General features: G+C 44.5%; 1 protein-coding gene across 1 annotated transcript in view; it reads right to left on the bottom strand.

The window, feature by feature from the left end:
- The window catches only part of ATP8B1 (ATPase phospholipid transporting 8B1), a 106325-nt gene extending 101532 nt beyond the window's left edge, over positions 1 to 4793 (bottom strand). Inside the window, exon 1 of the mRNA XM_060236109.1 lies at positions 4695 to 4793. The gene's annotated coding sequence lies outside the window, so the exon portion shown is untranslated. The remainder of the gene's footprint in view (positions 1 to 4694) is intronic.
- Positions 4794 to 19729: the final 14936 nt, after the last annotated feature.

Here is a 19729-nt window from a genome sequence, read left to right as displayed (position 1 = left end):
ATTTACAATGTAATCCACTACATTTACAAGCAATTACTATCAGGGTTTAGCCGCATACAGTTTTTTTATTATTATATTTTTCCCAATTAACATTTTATTGTATAATCCAAAGATGGAAAATAGATAGTCACAGAAAAGGGATACAGTGAAATGAACCTAATAGGATATGCTAAAAAAGGTAAAGGTAGTCCCCCTGTGCAAGCACCAGTGGTTTCTGACTCTGGGGTGACGTTGCATCGTGACGTTTTCACAGCAGATTTGAACGGGGTGTAAATACTAGAATGTATTTCTCTTTTAGAACAGTGCATCAAAATGTTGTTGTTTTTGTATTCTCACACTCAAATAAGGGCTATTGGCTGTTTATCTTATTACATATACTAACCCATCTTCCACTATATTTTAATGTATTCTTTTTTTCTAATGGCAAACTACAATGATATTACAACCTCTTGAGAAACTAATGCCCTCTATTTAAACCCAGAACAAAGCCAGAATGATACCCAGATTTATGGCATTTCACATTTAGGACATCGATCTGCTTTTTATCACCCTCCACTGTCATTTCAGCCCAGTTAACAACAAACAAACACAGATCCCAATGTGTGATTCTTTTAATCTGCTAAAAACATTTCCATGACTCTACATACCAACTCACTGCCCACTTTCTCTATATTTAGGATTGCTTGCCATTCCATTTTTGTCTGATGAAGTCTGCATAGAGCATACGAAAGGTTACATTCTGAACAAAACTTAGTTGGTCCTTTTATTTAAAACTAAGTTACGGTGATCTGATTGGGATGCAGAAATATACCTGCTTCAGATTGCCATGTTACAGTCCAGTCCTATGCATGTTTACTTGCAGTATGGTCTGTGGAAATTAACACTCTCAAGGAAGTGAGAGAAGGATCAATACAGCTTCAGGGGATCACTGCTGGCTAGATACATACAGGGAACATTTCCAAACAAGTCTATACGGACGTAAGTCCATATTCTGCTGGGCCTACTCCCAGCAAAATCGTTTTAGGATTGCAGCCATAAAATGTTCCAGTTTGGTAATTTTATACCATGTTCTCACTATCTGGCACTCCTATGTCTCTGTTGGAGTTGCAAGAATGTTAGTGATAACACCTATAAGCTGTAGTCCTCCAGGCAAGGTCAGCAGAGTATTTGACAGCGCTGTAATATCAATGTTATTGCGCTGATTATAGCACCGAATATTTTATGTATTTTATGTTTTTATATTATTCTATGGTTTATGGTTTTAACGAATCCTGTGTTTACTCATGCACATCCATGTCTATGTGAGCTGCCTTGAGCCCGCCTAGGCGAGGAGGGCAGGATACAAATGGAATAAAATAAAAATAAATAAAATAAATGTTCTGATAGTCATACAGGTAGAACCAACTACTGCTTTGAAACTGTGCATGTCTCTGTACATAGGGATGCATATACAAGACAGCCCAACCAAGAGCATGCAAGTACTCTGTGTAAAACTGCTGGCAACGATGCCACAGGAAAAGAGGCAACTCCTTTTCTGCTCTTTAATCCGCTGCAGTCTTCCAATTTGTCCCAAATCTATTTAAACATGTAAACCCGGTTTTTTTTAATTCACATGGTCTATAAGGCAGTGAAACACAGTAACCATCTATTTTAACAGCTGACTCACATATAGATTCAAAAACACAGCAAAGTTAATTTTTCTATTGATTACGAAGAGTTTTTTTTTTAAAGGAGACACCCCCCTCCCCAAATAAACATCCCTAAGTTACTCTCTCTCATCATCTCAGTTTCAGCGATGGAGCTGTTCACGTAAAGATTTGTGCTTACTCTCTGAAAAGCAGTTATTGCAAAGAATTTGAAAGAGTTCATCTCTTTTTTTTTTCAGCCAAACTCTCCTTTCTCCTCCAGCTTTATGGATAGTTTAAAATTACATTTCTATATTCTAGGGCTTCAATTGCTTTTACCATCTGACTTTAAAAACTGATTACAGACAAATGAAACTCAACAGTTGTCTAAGTGATATAATATACAAAAATAATATCCTGATTTCTGTGAAAATGTATTTCTTTTCAAGTCCCGAATAGCTCCAAATTGTGTACGAGGTCATCTTGACAAGGAGTGATAGGTAAGCTGAACAAGTATTCAATAGTTACATAGACGAGGATGGGGCCCTTTGATTTATTTCATTCCATATAAACTCAGCATGTTTCCACTGATTGATCAAAAGTCCCAAATGACAATCCTAACACATGCTTCCCCGATCACTCAAAATATAGCGGTCAGTGGAAAATAACCTGATTTCACTTCTGAAGAGCGCCTTCTATTTACATGCCAAGCCCACCCTGGAAAGATTTAAAGCTCTGGGTAAATAGCATGTGTGTTTAAAGAGAGATGCTTTGAGTGGAATCTCCAAACTGATCACACATCTGGAGTCTGGTCAAGACCAGCTAGGATTCCTGCTGCTGGGTTACCAAACCAGTTTACCATTTTACTAGGGAACCAGCTGCAGGTATTTAAATTTGTTCTGACTTAGGTACCATCAAGCGAGGACGGGGCCCTTTGGTTTATTTCGTTCCATACAAGCTCATGTTTCCAACATAATCATGCTCAGAATACTAATTGATCAAAAGTCCCAAACGACAATCCTAACACATTGAATGAAGCGAGTTGTAGTTGGTAAAACTTATGCCACAATATATCTGTAACGTCTTTAGGATACTATAAAACTCTCTGCGGCTGCAACAGAGCAAATTGTCCAGAAAGGGCTACAATCCTAGGTATATTACTTGAAAGTAAGCTCATTGGCACACAAGAAAACACACCATTAACATGGCAGGACAGCTGCGCCAGACCTCTTTCCTTATCTCCAGGACCTCATACAAAACAGATTCAGATGCACTTCATTGTTCAAGGAGCAGAAAATAGTCTCGCACTGCGATTAAAAACTGAAGACCTCATGGAAACTGAACAATTTTCCCCCATGAAGGAGGCAGAAAACATTGAAATCCATTCATCAGTTACATTAAGCGGTTAACAGTGCTATCCTGTGCAGGTCTACTTGGAATGTCTACTCAACAGGAAACTCAGGAAAGTGCAAAAGACATAGCCAGACCTTTGACTGATTGGGTTGGAGAGAAGTAAGCACTTTGAAAACACTGGAGGGAGCGAAGAGAAACAACACTTTCTCCCAAGTAGTAAAACGTTCTGCCTCACTTTCCCCCAAGTAGTAAAAAGTGGTTTGATTTCCATGCGATAACAACATGAGGCTTGTAGTGTCTTTGCAATACTTGCTAGATTTTCAAATATGCAAGCAGAACACAGCTGGAGGTCAACAGGCACTTTGGCAACACAACAGAGAGATTAAACGCCCTTTATCAGGGCTCCACTAAGACCCTGAGTCCCAACCTTTACCCAAGTCACAGCTTGCTCTCCCGCCTCTGGTCTTCAAAAACCATGAACTGTGATCTCTGCCTCTTCCCTTTGACAAGAGAGGTTATCAATTTTTCCACATTCCGATGAGTATTATCCAAGAGCACAAAGACAAGAGACTATCTCTCACTGATGAAGCATCATCTTCCACTGAGGAAATGATAACTGACTATCCTCACCTATCAACCAGCAGGAACGGTCAGTTAGCAGTTCAATAAAGATCATCTTGACCAGAATTCAGGAGAAGAGAAACCAATGTCCCTATGACATAAGAACCGAAGAAGAGCCCTGCTGGATCAGACCAGTGGTCCATCTAGTCCAGCGTCCTTTCTCACACAGTGGCTAACCAGTTCCTCTGAAGGACCAACAAGAGGGACACAGAGACCAAGACCCTCCCTGATGTAGCCTCCCGGCTCTGGGATTCAGAGGCTGACTACCTCTGAACATGGAGATTCCCTTTAGTCACCATGGCTTTTTGTTGTTCAGTCGCACAGTCGAGTCCGACTCTTTGCAACCCCATGGACAAAGTCACGCCAGGCCCTCCTGTCTTCCACCATCCTTCAAAGTCTGCTCAAATTCGTGTTAGTTACATCAATAACGCTGTCTACACCATGGCTAGCAGACCACAAATCTATCTACTCCCCTTTTAAACCTGTGGCTGTCACTGCATTCTCTGACAGAGAATTCCACATTTTAATCACTCGCTGTGTAAAAAAGGATTTCCTTTGGTCTGTCCTGACAAGGTTCAAGTGAGAGAACGGGTAAATGAAGCTTTCTCCAGAAGAGCCAGATTACAGATGTTTGGCATCGTTACAGCAACCAAGCAGACGGCAACCAGATTCCAGGGAAAAGCAAAATCCTAGCCTGTCCGGACATGGTGATCACCATTCCAAGCTTGGTCCGCCCAGTCAGAAAGAGGCAAGCCAAAGGCCAAGCCAACTTTCCACGCGCAACCGGTGCCCGTGGGGAATAGAGGGATGTGGCTTTGTCTGTACCAGGCGCAACTGCCGGAAGCAAAACAGGCGAGAACTCAATCCAAAATAATACCAATAATTAAAAACGCTGCTTTTTGTTCTAGGGGAAAGAGAATTTGGGTGCTTGCCCCAGCCGATCCTCAGAGATGCTTCAGGCTTCCAGAAAGTGCTGAATGGGGAGATGCCCTGCTAGGAAGCCGGTCTCAGGTGAGAACAAAGCCCCAGGTCTCCATGCCAGCTCTTCCCCACAGATCCAGAGGCCTTCTCCCTCTCCCTCCCCCCTTTACTCACCCTCCCAGTCTTCCAGGCAGGCTGGTGTCCAGTTCAGCTCAGCTCCCTCTCATGCTGAGTCCACCAATGGCTCCTTTTCCCCTCTCGCCTCCTTCTTTTAAGGCAAGAGCACACACACACACACAGTCAGCCCGGGGTGGCCAAACAAGTTTCTCAACTTCTCTTTCTCTCTCAGTTTGCCCTCCTCCTCCCTCCCGCGCAGCCAGGTAAGCCACCTCCCAACAGGGGGCGGGAGAGAAGAGCAAGGCGTGAAGGGAGGAGGGAAGGGGAAGAGGGCTGGATTGTATTTTTATTTTTAATTTTGGACCCTGTGGGGAGAGGGAGCGGGAGGCGGAAGGAAAAGAGGACCCACCTCCAGCGGCGCTGGCAAGGCAAAAGCCCAGCCCCTGGCCGGGAAGCGCTCACGTGACCTGCAGGTAAGGGCTGGAGCCCAAAGGGTGCGCCGCCCCCCCACCCCGTTCCCCTCCCCTTCCTTGCGCCGAGCATCACGCCCAGGCAGCGACGGCGCTGCAGGCGCGGAGGCCGCCAGGGGCGCTCGCGTGCGCAAACACGCGCGCTCACACCGGGGGCGCGAGGCGTCTGCAAGCGGGGCTGCACGCGTGACCGGGTGTCGTGTGAACACCGAGCGCGGCGTGTTGTCTGCAGTTTTGGGTACATGGAGTCGAGTGGGGCGCGGGCGGTGCACGAGGAACGTCGAAAGGCGCTTGACGGTTTGGTGCGAAGCTGGGAAGTTTAAGTCAGGGGTGACATAAATGAGACCTTGTTGAGCCGGGCCATGCCGGGCGGGCCATGTGTGTACCTATTTAAGATTAGGTAGCAGAGATACAAATTTTATAAAGAACACAGACAAACACAAATATATATTTTTAAAAACTTAAAACATGCTTAAAACATTAGCACTCATTGGTCTTAAAGATGTTTTTTTTGTCTTTCTCCAATGGGATCCAGGGAACTGGGCAAAGGAAGTTCTGGGTGGTTCCTTCCTTCCCCAGGGGACTGGGGGAGAGGAGCCTCAGCCAATAGAAGGAAGAGAGGCTTGACTCAGTAGCTCCACTATGAGATTGAGAGAGCCTGGCAAAGCAAGCTCTCCCTCCCTAAGGGAGGAGCCTCAGCCAATGGAGAAAATAGAGGTTTTGCTCTGTAGCTCCTGAGTGATTGAGCGAGCCCGGAAAAGCAAGCTGTTATGCAGAAGGAAGCAAGATATAGGGAGAAGGAAGATGACAGCCAATTGCTCAGGGGCCTGGTTGGAGCCCTTCAGGGGATCTGATTCAGCCCCCAAACTGCATGTTTGACACCCCCTGGTTTAAGGGTTTTGAGAGTCTTTTTGCCTCCACAGTGGAATGTGCAGTGTGTAAAATAATGCAAATCTCCTGGGGCTTTTTCAAGGAGGGCGCCTGCTTCCTTTCTGGATTCTTGTTCCTTTTAACGATAGATTCAGGTGGGCAGCTGGGTTGGTCTGAAGCGGGTTGGAGTCTGGTGGTGCTTTTAAGACCAAGTGGAATTCTGCATCTACATGCACACGAAAGTGTAAACTTTAAATTTTCATGTGCATGCAGAATTTCACTTGGTGGTTGTTCTTAAAGGTGCCCCCTGGATGCCAACTTTGTTCTTTCTTCGGTGGAAACGTGGCAGGGCAAGCCTTTTCCAGCTTGGAGAAACACTTCACCTGTTGAATGTCTGCATTTTGCGCGTTGCGAAATTGCAAGCCTGCTGTTCTGGCTGAAGCATAGGTTGATAACTGAATGCGGTGTTTATGTGTGAAGAGGAATTGCTTGAGGTGCAAACATTTTGGACATCTGCCACCCCAATAATGTAAGGTTCTTGAGTTCTGGGACGCAGTGAACAGTTTCCTCCTGGGCTGGCCCCAAATCTCTTCAGGCCAGTAACAGAGCGTGGTTGTGCCAGCTGTGGAGAAAGTAGACTGGCTAGCTCTGCACCAAAATGATGCAATGGGGGAGCGGGCCTTTTTATTTATTTGTTGGGAGGGTTGTCTTCCACCAGGCTGGTTTTTTTTAAGGGGGGGGAGCTTCATACAGGCACACCCTAATACCCCCCTCATTACAACTTAAGTTTGACTGCCCCCAACATTTTGTCTCCTGGTACTAGGGTTGCCCTCCTCTAGCCAGATGGCACCTGGAGATCTCTCACAGTTCCCCTGGAGAAAATGGTTGCCTTGGTGGATGAAGTTTATGACGTGCCCTGCTGAGGTCCCTCCCCTCCCCAAACCCCACCCTCTCCAGGCTCCACCCCCTGAATCTCCAGGTATTAGACTATTTGGTACAGGGGTGGCCAAACTGCAGTTTTGGAGCCACATGTGGCTCTTTCACATATATTATGTGGCTCTCAAAACCCCCACCACCCTATTAGCTGGCTTGAAGAAGGCATTTCTCTCTTTAAATCACTTATCCAAGCCAAGCCAGCTTGCAGCTTGGAGAATGTGTTTAAAGTTAAAGTTGCTTTCTTTCCATCTCTTCCCCATCTTCCTTCCTTCCTCTGCATGCCTGAGGAATCCAGTGAGGATACCGTACTGTGCCTGTGACTGGGCCTTCTTGTGCTGCCCCACTGATACACACCCCTGATGTATGTTCATGCATGCACATCTGAAGAAGTGTGCATGCACACAAAAGCTTATACCCAGAATTAAACTTTGTTGGTCTTAAAGGTGTCACTGGACCCAGACTTTGTTCCTAGCATTATTGCCTTTTCCTTGGTTGTTGTTTTTTTTTGGGGGGGGGGGAGTCACAGATTCCTGGTCCTTCCCATCTTTGGGGAGGATTTTGCCTCCCTTCTAATGTTCTTGTGCCTTTAACAATTATACGACATGTTGAAATTCAGCATGTGCTGGACTCATTCAGTGTAGAGACATCTCGCTGGGAAAACCTTGCAGGTCTATAAACTTAGGGAGAAAGTGGTGCCTCTAGTTTGAACCTGCCTCTAGCTGTTGATTTTTATTTCTTTTCTGCAGCGCCATGTCATAAATTAATGATTTGGACCCAGGTTTGTCTGTTGTGATTACAAGTCAATTAAGAATGTTGTTAGGTTAAATTGTCATAAGATTACCTCCTTGCAGGTTTTTTTAAAATAGCAAACCACTGATTTAAATCCATACCACTCTGTTACCAGTATAAATTTGTGGTTTCCCAGAAACTACAAATGGCCAAGGTGTAATACATGTGGAATATCATCACTGAGTTATTATTAATTTTCTTTCTTTCTTTCTTTCTTTCTTTCTTTCTTTCTTTCTTTCTTTCTTTCTTTCTTTCTTTCTTTCTTTCTTTCTTTCTTTCTTTCTTTCTTTCTTTCTTTCTTCACTTATATCTTAAATTTCCTCATTGTTATAGTTGGGTCCTGGATCTCCCCCCGCCCCCAATTAGAACTTCCACAAAGAATGATATTTTGAAACAAATTCAGGGGTGGAATTCTAGCAGGAGCTCCTTTGCATATTATGCCACACACTCCTGATGTAGCCAATCCTCCAAGAGCTTACAGTAGGCCTTGTAAGAAGAGCCCTGTAAGCTCTTGGAGGATTGGCTACATCAGGAGTGTGAGGCCAGATATGCAAAGGTGCTCCTGCTAGAATTCCCCCCCTGAGCAGATTAATGGAGTAGACTTCCTTTGGGACTGATTCCCAAGAGACCGATTTCCAATATTGCCTCTGTCAATTGACTTCTTTGCTGATTTTGGAACTGTTTGTATCATACCCCTTGATACAAGTTATGTTTTCTTATACGTTTTCCAGTTTTTCATATTTTTTCCAGCATAGATCATTATTCTAATAATCCTACTGAATGGTATCCTACCCTACATAGCTGAGCATAAGAAAAAACATGTTGGACTAGGCCAATGGCCCATCCAGTCCAACACTTGGTGTCACACAGTGGCCAAAACTCCAGGGGCCATCAGGAGTTCCACTAGCAGGGCCAGAATGCCAGAAGCCCTCCCGCTGTTGCTCCCCAAGCACCAAGAATACAGAGCATCACTGTCAGAGACAAAGTGTTCCCTCTATACTTTGTGGCTTATAGCTACTGATGGACTTCTGCTGCAGATGTTTATCCAATCCCCTCTTGAAGCTGTCTGTGCTTGTAGCCACCACCGCTTCCTGAGGCAGTGAATTCCACGTATTAATTACTCTTCGGGAAGATACAATAATATAATACATTATGACAATATGATTTTTGTTGGGTTTGTCTTCTAGTATGTTGGGGTGGGGGGGTCTGGGTTTCCTATGCCTCCAGAACAGCTGTTTTAAAAGCAGAGCAGGCCCTGCAGGGCTTTGGATAGCAGTTTTACAAATTACTGATGAGAGATTCAAAATGTCTGGGTCGGCTGAATGTTGTTTGCCTGCTTGCTGCCAGTGTGCTGTAATGTTTCAAGCACCGAGTTCAGATAGTTGCTGAGACATGAAGTATGTGGCATTGGCCTGATCACACTCCCCAAACTAACTCACCTCAGAGGGTTGTTGTGAGAATTCCGTGGAAGATGGAAAGGCATGCCATCCTGATCTCCTTTTTTGAAGAGTGGGAATAAAAGGTAGGGTTTTTTTCCCTTTAAAAACTGTACTGAAATTCAGTTTTATCTTTATTCCTTGCAAATGTGTTTTTTACAAGCAACAGAGTTGTGTGAGATGAATAGGGGCCTTTCTGCTTTCCTATTCAGGGTGTAACCCATTGCTGCAGTATATAAAAATATGTTTGCCTTGTAGCAGCACAACAGAAAAGGGTATGGATGTTTTATTTGAACAGGTTTTGTTGATTTTGCGTAGACAAAGGCCAGTGGCTTTCCCTGTAAAAGTCATCTGGTGCAGAACAGTAAAGCAGTTTATTTTCAGGGCAGACCCATGCTACAGCTATATATAAGTTTCAGTTTCATACAAAATTTGGAGATTAATTGGGAAAACATACTAGATAAAGGGATAGATGACTCTTTAAAAGAAATGTGTGCCTTGTTAGAACACGGTCCCATCTAATACACCTGAAGCTGAAGATGCTTTACAGCAAGATTAGAGTCCCACAGCACTTTTGAGATCAAGAAGATTTGCAGGATGCAAACTTTTGAGAGTCAAAGCTCACCCTGGCAATCTTGATCCATGTGTATTGGGGGCTCTGGGGGGGCTATTTTTTGAGGTAGAGGCACCAGATTTTTAGTATAGCAGCTAGTACCTCTCCCCAAAATACCCCCCAAGTTTCAAAAATATTGGACCAGAGGGTCCAGTTCTATGAGCCCCAAAAGATGGTGCCCCTATCCTTAATTATTTCTTATGGAAGAAAGGCATTTAAAAATGCATGCTGTCCCTTTAAATGTGATGGCCAGAACTCCCTTGGCGTTCAATTATGCTTGTCACATCCTTGTTCCTGGCTCCACCCCCAATGTCTCCTGGCTCCACCCCCAAAGTCCCCAGATTTTTCTTTAATTGGACTTGGCAACCCTATGTGTGGCTCTCCCCCCCCCCCCCACTCCATGGGACCACTTAGAGAAGGCATTTCTCTCTTTAAATCACTTCTCCAAGCCAAGCCAGTCAGAGTCTTGGTGAATGCATTTAAAGTTAGATGTTTCCACCTCTCCTTTCCTCCCCCTCCCCCCATCTGTTTGCTTTCTTTCCAACTACCTACTTTCCTTCCTTCCTTGCTGTCTTGTGGCTCTCAAACATCTGACATTCATGTATTGCAGCTCTCAAACATCTGATGTTTATTCTGTGTGGCTCTTACATTAAGCAAGTTTGGCCACCCCTGTTTCTATGGAAGGAAACACTGCCCTGGAATCTGGATATGGGCGACTGGAAAAGAAAAACACATCGCTGAATTTTTGTAGTAAAATATACATACCGTGCAATGAATACAGCTGTCTCACACCAGCATGAGGACTCAGTTTAGGATTTCCTGCCTAAAATGCCTTTTTTGCTTGCTTGTTTGTTTGTTTGGAAACACAGCCCCCAAGACTGGTTTATCAAAGCAGGGAATGGTGTGTGGATGGAGAGGGAAATTTTAATCCATTGCCGTTTTCTCACCAGAAAAATACATCCCTCAGCCGCTTGTACCTTAACAGGCAGAGGAAAAAAACAACTTTACCCTTAAGTTTTCCCCTGGCAGAAGAAAAAGTAGTTCAGCAGTGGCTCCCAGCAAGAAAAAGGGGAAAGGGTTAAAATTTCCTTTGCTTCCCACTGGATTCTCCACTTCGATTAATTAATCCTGGCAGCTAATTTTGTGAAAGGGAAAAAAGTTGATTGAAAGAAACACGGAAGAAATGGTAATACATAGAATCAATCAGTCTCCGTTAGAACGGTCAAAGACCAGCACAAGTCACAGTTGGCATAGATCACAATAAAATATAGGTATAAATCCATGGGGGGGGGAGAAATACGTGAATAAATACAAATTACTAAAATTCTTCAATATGCAAACCTTTCTGACGGGTTTTGCAAGATGCTGCACAAAACTTTGCGAAGCTGAAACTATAAATCATCAATCTATCAGTAACATTCTGGCATACACCGAATCTGAAAGACCAGAATATCTTCTAAGCAAAGGAAGAATAAATTTAGAATGAATCTGGATAATAAGGACATGGGTCCCCAATGTGGTGCCCAGCCCACCAACCCTTTTGGAGGTACCCACCCAGTGTCTTTAGAAAGTGGGTAGGGCTGTTGGTTAGCACGGCTTTGGACTAGACACTGAAGATGTGATTGGCTGTGGCAGGTTTTCAGTGGCAGCTGTCACCCCAGGGCACCAGGGTGGTGTAGTGGTTAAAAGCAGTGGACTCTAATCTGGGGAACTGGGTTTGATTCCGCACTTCTCCTCCACCTGAAGCCAGCTGTGTGACCTTGGGCCAGTCACAGTTCTCTCAGTGTTCTCTCAGCCCTGCCTGCCTCTATAGGGGTTTGTTGTGAGGAGAGGAAGGTGACTGTAAGTTGCTTCGAGACTCCTTAGGATAGAGAAAAGCAGAGTATAAAAAAACCCCACTCTTCTTTCTCATTCCTCTTTCCCAGTGTATTTTTAAAGTACCCCCTCCTCCTCCTCCTGTGGCAGCCATTTTGTGTTTAGCTCTTTCTCCTGAAGCAGCTGTGTTTGTGGTTGTGCCCACCATCCTTTGTCAAAATTCTGGTGCTCACAGGCTCAAAAAGGTTGGGGCCATTTTGTATTAAAAATAGGTGATGGAGCTCATTAGCATAACTAAATGCCGCCACCCCCCCTTGCCCCAGCCAAAAGCAGCCCTATGCAAGAAAGGAGAGCGCTGGGTGAGTGAGGCCCGCTTGGGCTGACTAGGGATCCAGCCAGCCCAAATAGGCCTTACTCGCCTGGGACTTGTTTGGGCCTCTCCCCTTCTCCAGTCAAAAGGCCAGCAAGCCACCTGCCACCCAAAATCACATAAGAAGGGTGGCACGGGCTTCTCCAGGGGCTCATGAGGACTGCTGGTGGCTGGCTGGCTGGCTGTCCACACTCCTAATCCAGGGATTGTTATGCGGCTGCATCTACTGTTCAATGGACAAGGTAGGTAGGTGGGGAGGAGTAGGGGGAACCCTCAGAAAAGTTCAGGAGCTGTGCTCCTGTGAGCTCCTGCTGAATCTGAGACCTGGGGACTCCTAATATAGCAAGTTGTAGTTGACCCTTAAGGGTTCTCCCCCTTCCCTTCCCCCAAGTGGAGGGCATAATATGTGAAGGGATGCTTATTTGGCACTACTTTGTACCCAGTGGCTTTTGCTCTTGACGAGTATCTCAAATAGTAGAAATCCCCCCCCCCCTTGAGTACTCCTGAACCATTCTTGCAACCCAACTTGTGATACAGGCTGTTGTTCAAAGAAATCAAGTCTGCCTCTTCTGTGCACACCTCAGATGTGTCCAGGGTCTTTTTTTGGCTGTTCAGTTGGGTCTCTACACTTGCACAAACAGTGTATTTTCACAATGGCACAGAATAATACACATACACATTATGTAACAAGCGTAGACACGTTCGGCTAGAAATCTTGGCTTTCTCTTTGGCTTCTCCTTTGTTCTCCCATATCCACCCATTTAACCAAAATCATGTCAGTTTTCCTCCTGAATGACCAAGCCCTTAGCAAAAGTTCTTTCGAGTTAATTAATATTTTGATTGCAGCAGCCAGGCTTACTATAGCTTCAAACTGGGTAGATTCCTCACCACCCTTATTGGATCAATGGTTTCATAGGCTGTGGGAATTGTTTGTTCTTTTGACAAGCCTGTCTGCAGGATGTGAGTGTAAAAAAGCTTGGCGTTCGTTTTAGGGGCCTCATGTTTAGTTTTTTAAAAAGCAGCCTCCTCACGAAGTTTCCAAGCCCAGGCTTCCAAAGGCCAGGCAGGCCTCAGGGCGAACACCCCTGCGGTCAAGAGCCCACTGCTTCCGACGTCTTGGCCTTTAAAAGATTCGCCATTCAAGAAATACTCCAGACGGTGCATAATAATGATCATTGGCAATTTGGCCAAGGCAAGAGGACCACTTGTCAAAAGAACAAATGCAATTCTTTCGATTTCTCGATTGAATAATATGAACATTGTGTGGTTCTGTTTGGTTTCCTCTGGTAACATATTTAACTGAATGTGACATTGTATCTAATAATCTTTTCTATAAAAAAATTGATCTACTTTTGATCTATTTTTGATCTTTGTGTTATCTTTGCTTAATGTTATTTTTATATGTTTATTTATTTATTTACATTAGACTTTTATCCCGCCCTCTCCGCAAGTGGACTCAGGGCGGCTTACAACAGTCGTTTACACGATTTAAAACAATAAGTCGATAAAATCTATAAAACATTAATACAATTAAAATTTAAAAACTATTCCATGGTGCTGTACCATTACTATGTTGGCGGTTCTGCTTTTCAGACGGTTGGTCACCGGGAACTCTAGCTGATGTCAGGTGGCAGCTCTCTCTCAGTTTAAGCATCGAAGGCCTGTCGAAACAATTCGGTCTTACAGGCCCTGTGGAATGTAGGAAGGTCCCGCAGGGCCCTTATGGCCTCCGGGAGAGCATTCCATAACTCTGGTGCTGCCACTGAGAAGGCTCTGGCTCGTGTCAAACGCAACCTGGCCTCCTTTGGTCCAGGGACAGCAGATTTTTTGTCCCTGAACACAGTACTCTCTGGGGGAATATATGGGGAAAGGCAGTCCCGCAGATAAACAGGTCCCTGACCATAAAGGGCTTTAAAAGTCAATACCAACACCTTGAAACGGATTCGGAAAACAATAGGTAGCCAGTGCAGCTCTTTCAGCACTGGCTGAATGTGCTCCCAGCAAGGGAGCCTCATTAACAGCCGTGCCGCAGCGTTCTGCACTAACTGTAGTTTCCGAGTCAACGTCAAGGGTAGCCCCGTATAGAGAGCATTACAGTGATCTATTCTTGAGGTGACCGTAGCATGGATCACCATTGCTAAGTCACTGTGCTCCAGAAAAGGAGCCAGCTGCCGCACCCACCAAAGAGGAAAAAAGGAATATATGTCTTATATGATATATGCTAATTTTCATTTGTGTTTGTTATTGTATTGGCAAATGATAAATAAACCTTCATTCAGACTTTAAAAAAAATTTCCCTCCCGAACAACTTTACAAAACCTGAAACTTTGTTCATACTTTGGTTATCTCCTGTGCAGATTGCTCACAACCTCTCTTTTGGTCTGTTCTTGTTGCTCACCACACTCTGTTGCCAGAGTTTATTCACCTTTGTTATTGGCTGTTAAACATTAGGACTAAACTTCTCTATCCCTGCCTGCCTGCAAGTATATGGTCTGGGAGTGGCCAGAAGCATGCAGCCAGTTTGGTGCAGTGGTTAAGTGTGCAGACTCTTACCTGGGAGAACCGGGTTTGATTCCCCACTCCTCCACTTGCACTTGCACTTGGGTTAGCCATAGCCTCTCACAGAGCTTGTCCTTGAAAGGGCAGCTTCTGAGAGAGCTCCCTCAGCCCCACCCACCTCACAGGGTGTTTGTTGTAGGAGAGGAAGATAAAGAAGATTGTGAGCCGCTCTGAGACTCTGAGTGGAGGGCAGAATATAAATCCAATGCTGTCGTCATCTCCTCCTCTTCCTCCTCCTTTCAGGTTCAGTTTTGCATAGTTTGTGGAAAGCCAGGAGAGCGGGAGCCTTCCTGGCTGCTTTTTATATCTTTTGCCAGACAATACTCAACAACTCTGCATTCTCTATTTAAAACTAGAAATGTTATTTAATATATAAGAGATAAAGCTGCAAAAACATCTTGTAAAAAATGTAAGGTGATATGTACAACAACTTGTAAACATCAATATCAAATTCTCAACATGGCAAAATCTGTGGATACTTAAATCTGGAGACTGGAGCCATGGACGAACAAGACAGATCTTTCTATGAACCTGAAAAATACAAAAATACAAAAAATTTAAAATGGGAGGATGGATTATGAATTAACTCCCCCATATTATTAAAGGGAAGTGCCTGTAGCTGTAAGAAATACATGCCCTCAATGGCCATTGCTAGGCAACCACAACACTCCCTCTTCACTCCCTCAGTCCTCTGGTGGGACTGCCAACCTCCAGGTGACTCCTGGAGATCACCCACAATTACAATTTATCTCCAGATGACCAAGATCAGTTCCCCTGGAGAAAATGACTGCTTTGGAAGGTAGACTATATGGCATTATACCTGCCTGAGAGCCCTCAAAAACTGGTAACTCTAGGCCTTTCCCCAATGTTGTCTCCTGGCCTAGTGTTGCTGCCTCTGGGTTGGGAAATGCCTGGAGGTTTTGGGGGTGGAGTCAAGAGAGGGTGGGGCTTGGGGTCAGAAGTAGGGTTGCCAGCTTTGAGAAATATCAAGTGTGGGGGTGGAGCTTAGGGAGGGCAGGGCCTCCACGGGGATGTGATGACACAGAGCCCACCCTCCAAGCAGTCATTTTCTCCAGGAGGGACGGCTGTCAGTTATTTGGAGAGCAATTATAATTCCAGGAGATCTCTGTGCTGTACTTGGAGGCTGGCAATACCCCCTGGTGCTAGTATTCAGAAATTTACTGCCTCTGAATGTGCAATTTCTTTCAGTCCCGCTGGCCAGTAGCCACTGATAGACCCTCATGAATCTATCTAACCCCCCTTTAAAAGCCCATTAAACTCATCTATTTGTTTACTTTTAAAAAATGTTTGCTAAGCTGACACAGTTCCAGGAAAGAAGTGTTAAATATACTTAGTTCATGTATAAACCCATGCTAATCTCCTTCTTTAAATGTTATTCTATGCCAATGATTTATTTCTTACTCTTGTCACGTGGTGCATCCTTCCCAAGCCTTTAAGTGGTTTTCTGTACATTAGCAATGAACGTGAGTTGTCCACGTTACTGTCTCTCAACTCTGCTAAGGTCTACTCTAACACCATCCTCCATGATACTATTAACCTTGTGTTGTTCAGGTTCCTCACATAATTGTTACCTTCCAAGCTTCTCCTCTTTGTGTGTTCTCACCTTTTTCCAGCTGACAGGTGAAATTTGTAATTAATTGCTTTAAGCGGGGAGGACAGGTCACTAGCAAGGAATGCGGTGACTCTCCCAAAGGCAAACGTGTGCCAGGACTCACCAAAATTAACCTGCCATCTTTTGTGGCCGAAAAGAATTCCTCTCGCCGACCCTCTTGTCACACAGTGAAGGCTCTGTGCCTTCTATGCAGGGTCGAATCTGAGGGGTAAAACGTGAACACGCCGTCAGGACAGAAGCATTGATCAGCAAAGTCTAAGGTTCCAGTTGACCCAGAGGGAATGAGCCTGTGAAATCTTGGGCTGCCAGTCTTTTTTTGTGCTTCTTTAGCTTCATATCTAATTAGAAGTGTATGAGCTCATCTTTAATACCCATGTGCATGAACCAGGATGATGTAGTCAGTCATGGCTCGGTGACACCTGTACCTGCATGGATTGGGTCATGTGCAGAGGCAGAATGAGAAAGGTAAAACACCTGTTCTTTTGTTTTGCTTTTTTTTAAGCTTCAGAGCAGCCCATGTGCTTGGGCTTGGTTTGAAACATGGAGCCTAGAAGGTCAAAGGAAATAGTGAACCATGTAAGCTGTTATAAGCTATTGGGGAAAATGGAGCCAGGGCTTTTTTTGAGCAGGAACACACAGGAACGCAGTCCCAGCTGACTTGGCATTGGGAATGTGGCCTGATATGCAAATGAATTCCCACTGGGCTTTTTCTAGCAAAAACGCCCTGTGTGAAATAATGGTGATATCAGGGGTGTGGCCTAATATGTAAATGAGTTCTTGTTGGGCTTTTTCTGACAAAAACGCCCTGTGTGAAATAATGGTGATATCAGGGGTGTGGCCTAGAAGAAGAAGAAGATATTGGATTTATATCCCGCCCTCCACTCCGAAGAGTCTCAGAGCGGCTCACAATCTCCTTTACCTTCCTCCCCCACAACAGACACCCTGTGAGGTGGGTGGGGCTGGAGAGGGCTCTCACAGCAGCTGCCCTTTCAAGGACAACCTCTGCCAGGTGGCTGACCCAAGGCCATGCTAGCAGGTGCAAGTGGAGGAGTGGGGAATCAAACCCGGTTCTCCCAGATAAGAGTCCGCACACTTAACCACTATACCAAACTGGCCTAATATGTAAATGAGTTCTTGTTGGGCTTTTTCTGACAAAAAAGCTCTGTGCGAAACAATGGTGACATCAGGGGTGTGGCCTAATGTGCAAATTAGTTCCTGCTGAGCCTTTTCTACAAAAAATAGCCCTGAATGGAGCATTCTACCAACAGGCTAGGTTTCTATTTGTATGAAGTCCTTCTAGGATTGCCAGAGCTGGGATGTGAAATACCTGGCAATTTTCGGAGTGGAGCCTGGAGAAGGCAGAATTTGGGGAGGGGAAGGACCTCAGTGGGTTATAATACCATAGAGTCCACCCTCCGAAGCAGCCATTTTCTTCAGCAAAACTGATCTCTGTCATCTGGAGATCAAGTGTAATAGCGGGAGATCTCTAGGTGTCACCTGAAAGTTGGCATCCCATGAAGTTTGGATCAATAGATGAAGCAGGGCTTTTTTTGAGCAGGAACACATGGGGGAATGCAGTTCCAGCTGGCTTGGTGTCAGGGAGTGTGGCCAAATATGGAAATGAGTTCCTGCTGGGCTTTTTCTACCAAAAAAGCCCTGAGATTAATATTTTTTCCCCTTTGGTTAATCCACAGTAATTGTTATTGGCCATCCTCCCTGTTTTTTGCAGTGTGTGTTACAGAGAGCCAGTTTGGTGTAGTGGTTAAGTGTGTGGATTCTTGTCTAGGAGAACCGGGTTTGATTCCCCACTCTTCCACTTGCACCTGCTGTAATGGCCTTGAGTCAGCCATAGCTCTCGCAGAGTTGTCCTTGAAAGGGCAGCTGCTGTGAGTCCTCTCAGCCCCACCCACCTCACAGGGCGTCTGTTGTGAACATATGAACATATATGAAGCTGCTTTATACTGAATCAGACCCTTGGTCCATCAAAGTCAGTATTGGCTACTCAGACTGGCAGCGGCTCTCCAGGGTCTCAAGCTGAGGTTTTTCACACCTACTTGCCTGGACCCTTTTTAGTTGGAGATGCCGGGGACTGAACCTGGGACTTCAGCTTACCAAGCAGATGCTGTACCACTGCGCCACCATCCCTCCCCTTGTGGGGGAGGAAGATAAAGGAGATTATAAACCAATCTGAGTCTCTGATTCAGAGAGAAGTGTGGAGTATAAACCTGCAGTATTCTTCTTCTACACGTTTATATGTTTTTATTGCTTGAAATACTGTTTTAATCAGGGCTTTTTTTCTGAGGGAACACTGCAGAATGGAGTTCCAGAACCTCTTTGTGGAAACAAAATTCTAAAAAAAAAAAAAATGTTTAAAAGTTCCTGAGGGGCACCCATGTGTTTCTTCTTCATTTTCCTCTTGAGAGTTCTGGCAGCTCTGGAGAAAATGGCTGCTTTGTAGGGTGGACTCTATGGTATTGTACCCTGCTGTGGTCTCTCCCCTCCCCAAACCCTGCCCTTTGTAGGCTCTACTCTCAAAACCTGCAGGAATTTCCCAACCAGGAGTTGGCAACCCTAGTACGTGGCAGGGAGAACAGGGGAAACCTCTGAAGTGTTTTCTGCCAACACAACCTGAACTGTCTCCTGTTCTTACCTACCCCAAGTTGAGATTTTGAAGAGAAGTGTCCCTTCCTCAAATTCTAAAAGCAGACAAAGAAAAAGGATTTTCTGTGAGAAAATATTATTATTATTATTATTATTATTATTATTATTATTATTATTATTTGGTGTAGTGGTTAAGTGCGTGGACTCTTATCTGGGAGAACCAGGCTTGATTCCCCACTCCTCCACTTGCAGCTGCTGGAATGACCTTGGGTCAGCCATAACTCTCACAAGAGTTGTCCTTGAAAGGGCAGCTGCTGTGAGAGTCCTCTCAGCCCCACCCACCTCACAGGGTGTTTGTTGTGGTGGAAGAAGATGAAGGAGACTGTAAGCTGCTCTGAGTCTCTGATTCAGAGAGAAGAGCAGGGTATAAATCTGCAATTCTTCTTCTTCTTCTTCTTCTTCTTCTTCTAATAATAATAATAATAATAATAATAATTATTATTATTATTATTATTATTATTATTATTATTATTATTATTATTATTATTTTAATTTAGTTTTCCATCCTGCCCCCTCTGCAATTGGACTTAGGGCAGCTAGCAGTCAATTTAAAAAAACAATTTAAGGTTACAATTTAAAACAATTAAAATACATTTCATGGGGCTATTCAAAACTTCAGTATAGATGGGACCATAACTTTCTTTCTTCTGTCAGTGATCCTATGGTGAAACAGGATTTTTACTATGGTAGGACTGAGGAAGAGCTAATTTAGTCCTGCTTCCTGTGTGGTTATTTCACCTATGCCCCAGTGATTCTAGTTCACGCTTGCCTAGATTGAAATGTGGCTTTGGCTGATTCCTTCCTGTTAGAGGTAGAGAGAGGTCAGCAAATGCCTTCAGGAACACTTGTTTGAGGAACTTGGAATAATTCTTGGCTTTGGGCTGAATATCTTGCTGTTTACCATTGCTATAGTTTTTTTTTCCCCCCAGTTCACAAACTG

Source organism: Heteronotia binoei, chromosome 4 (genome assembly GCF_032191835.1).
Source record: "Heteronotia binoei isolate CCM8104 ecotype False Entrance Well chromosome 4, APGP_CSIRO_Hbin_v1, whole genome shotgun sequence".
Lineage (NCBI taxonomy): Eukaryota > Metazoa > Chordata > Lepidosauria > Squamata > Gekkonidae > Heteronotia > Heteronotia binoei.
Note: the sequence above shows the minus strand (reverse complement) of the source record. Positions and strands in the feature narration are given on the sequence as shown.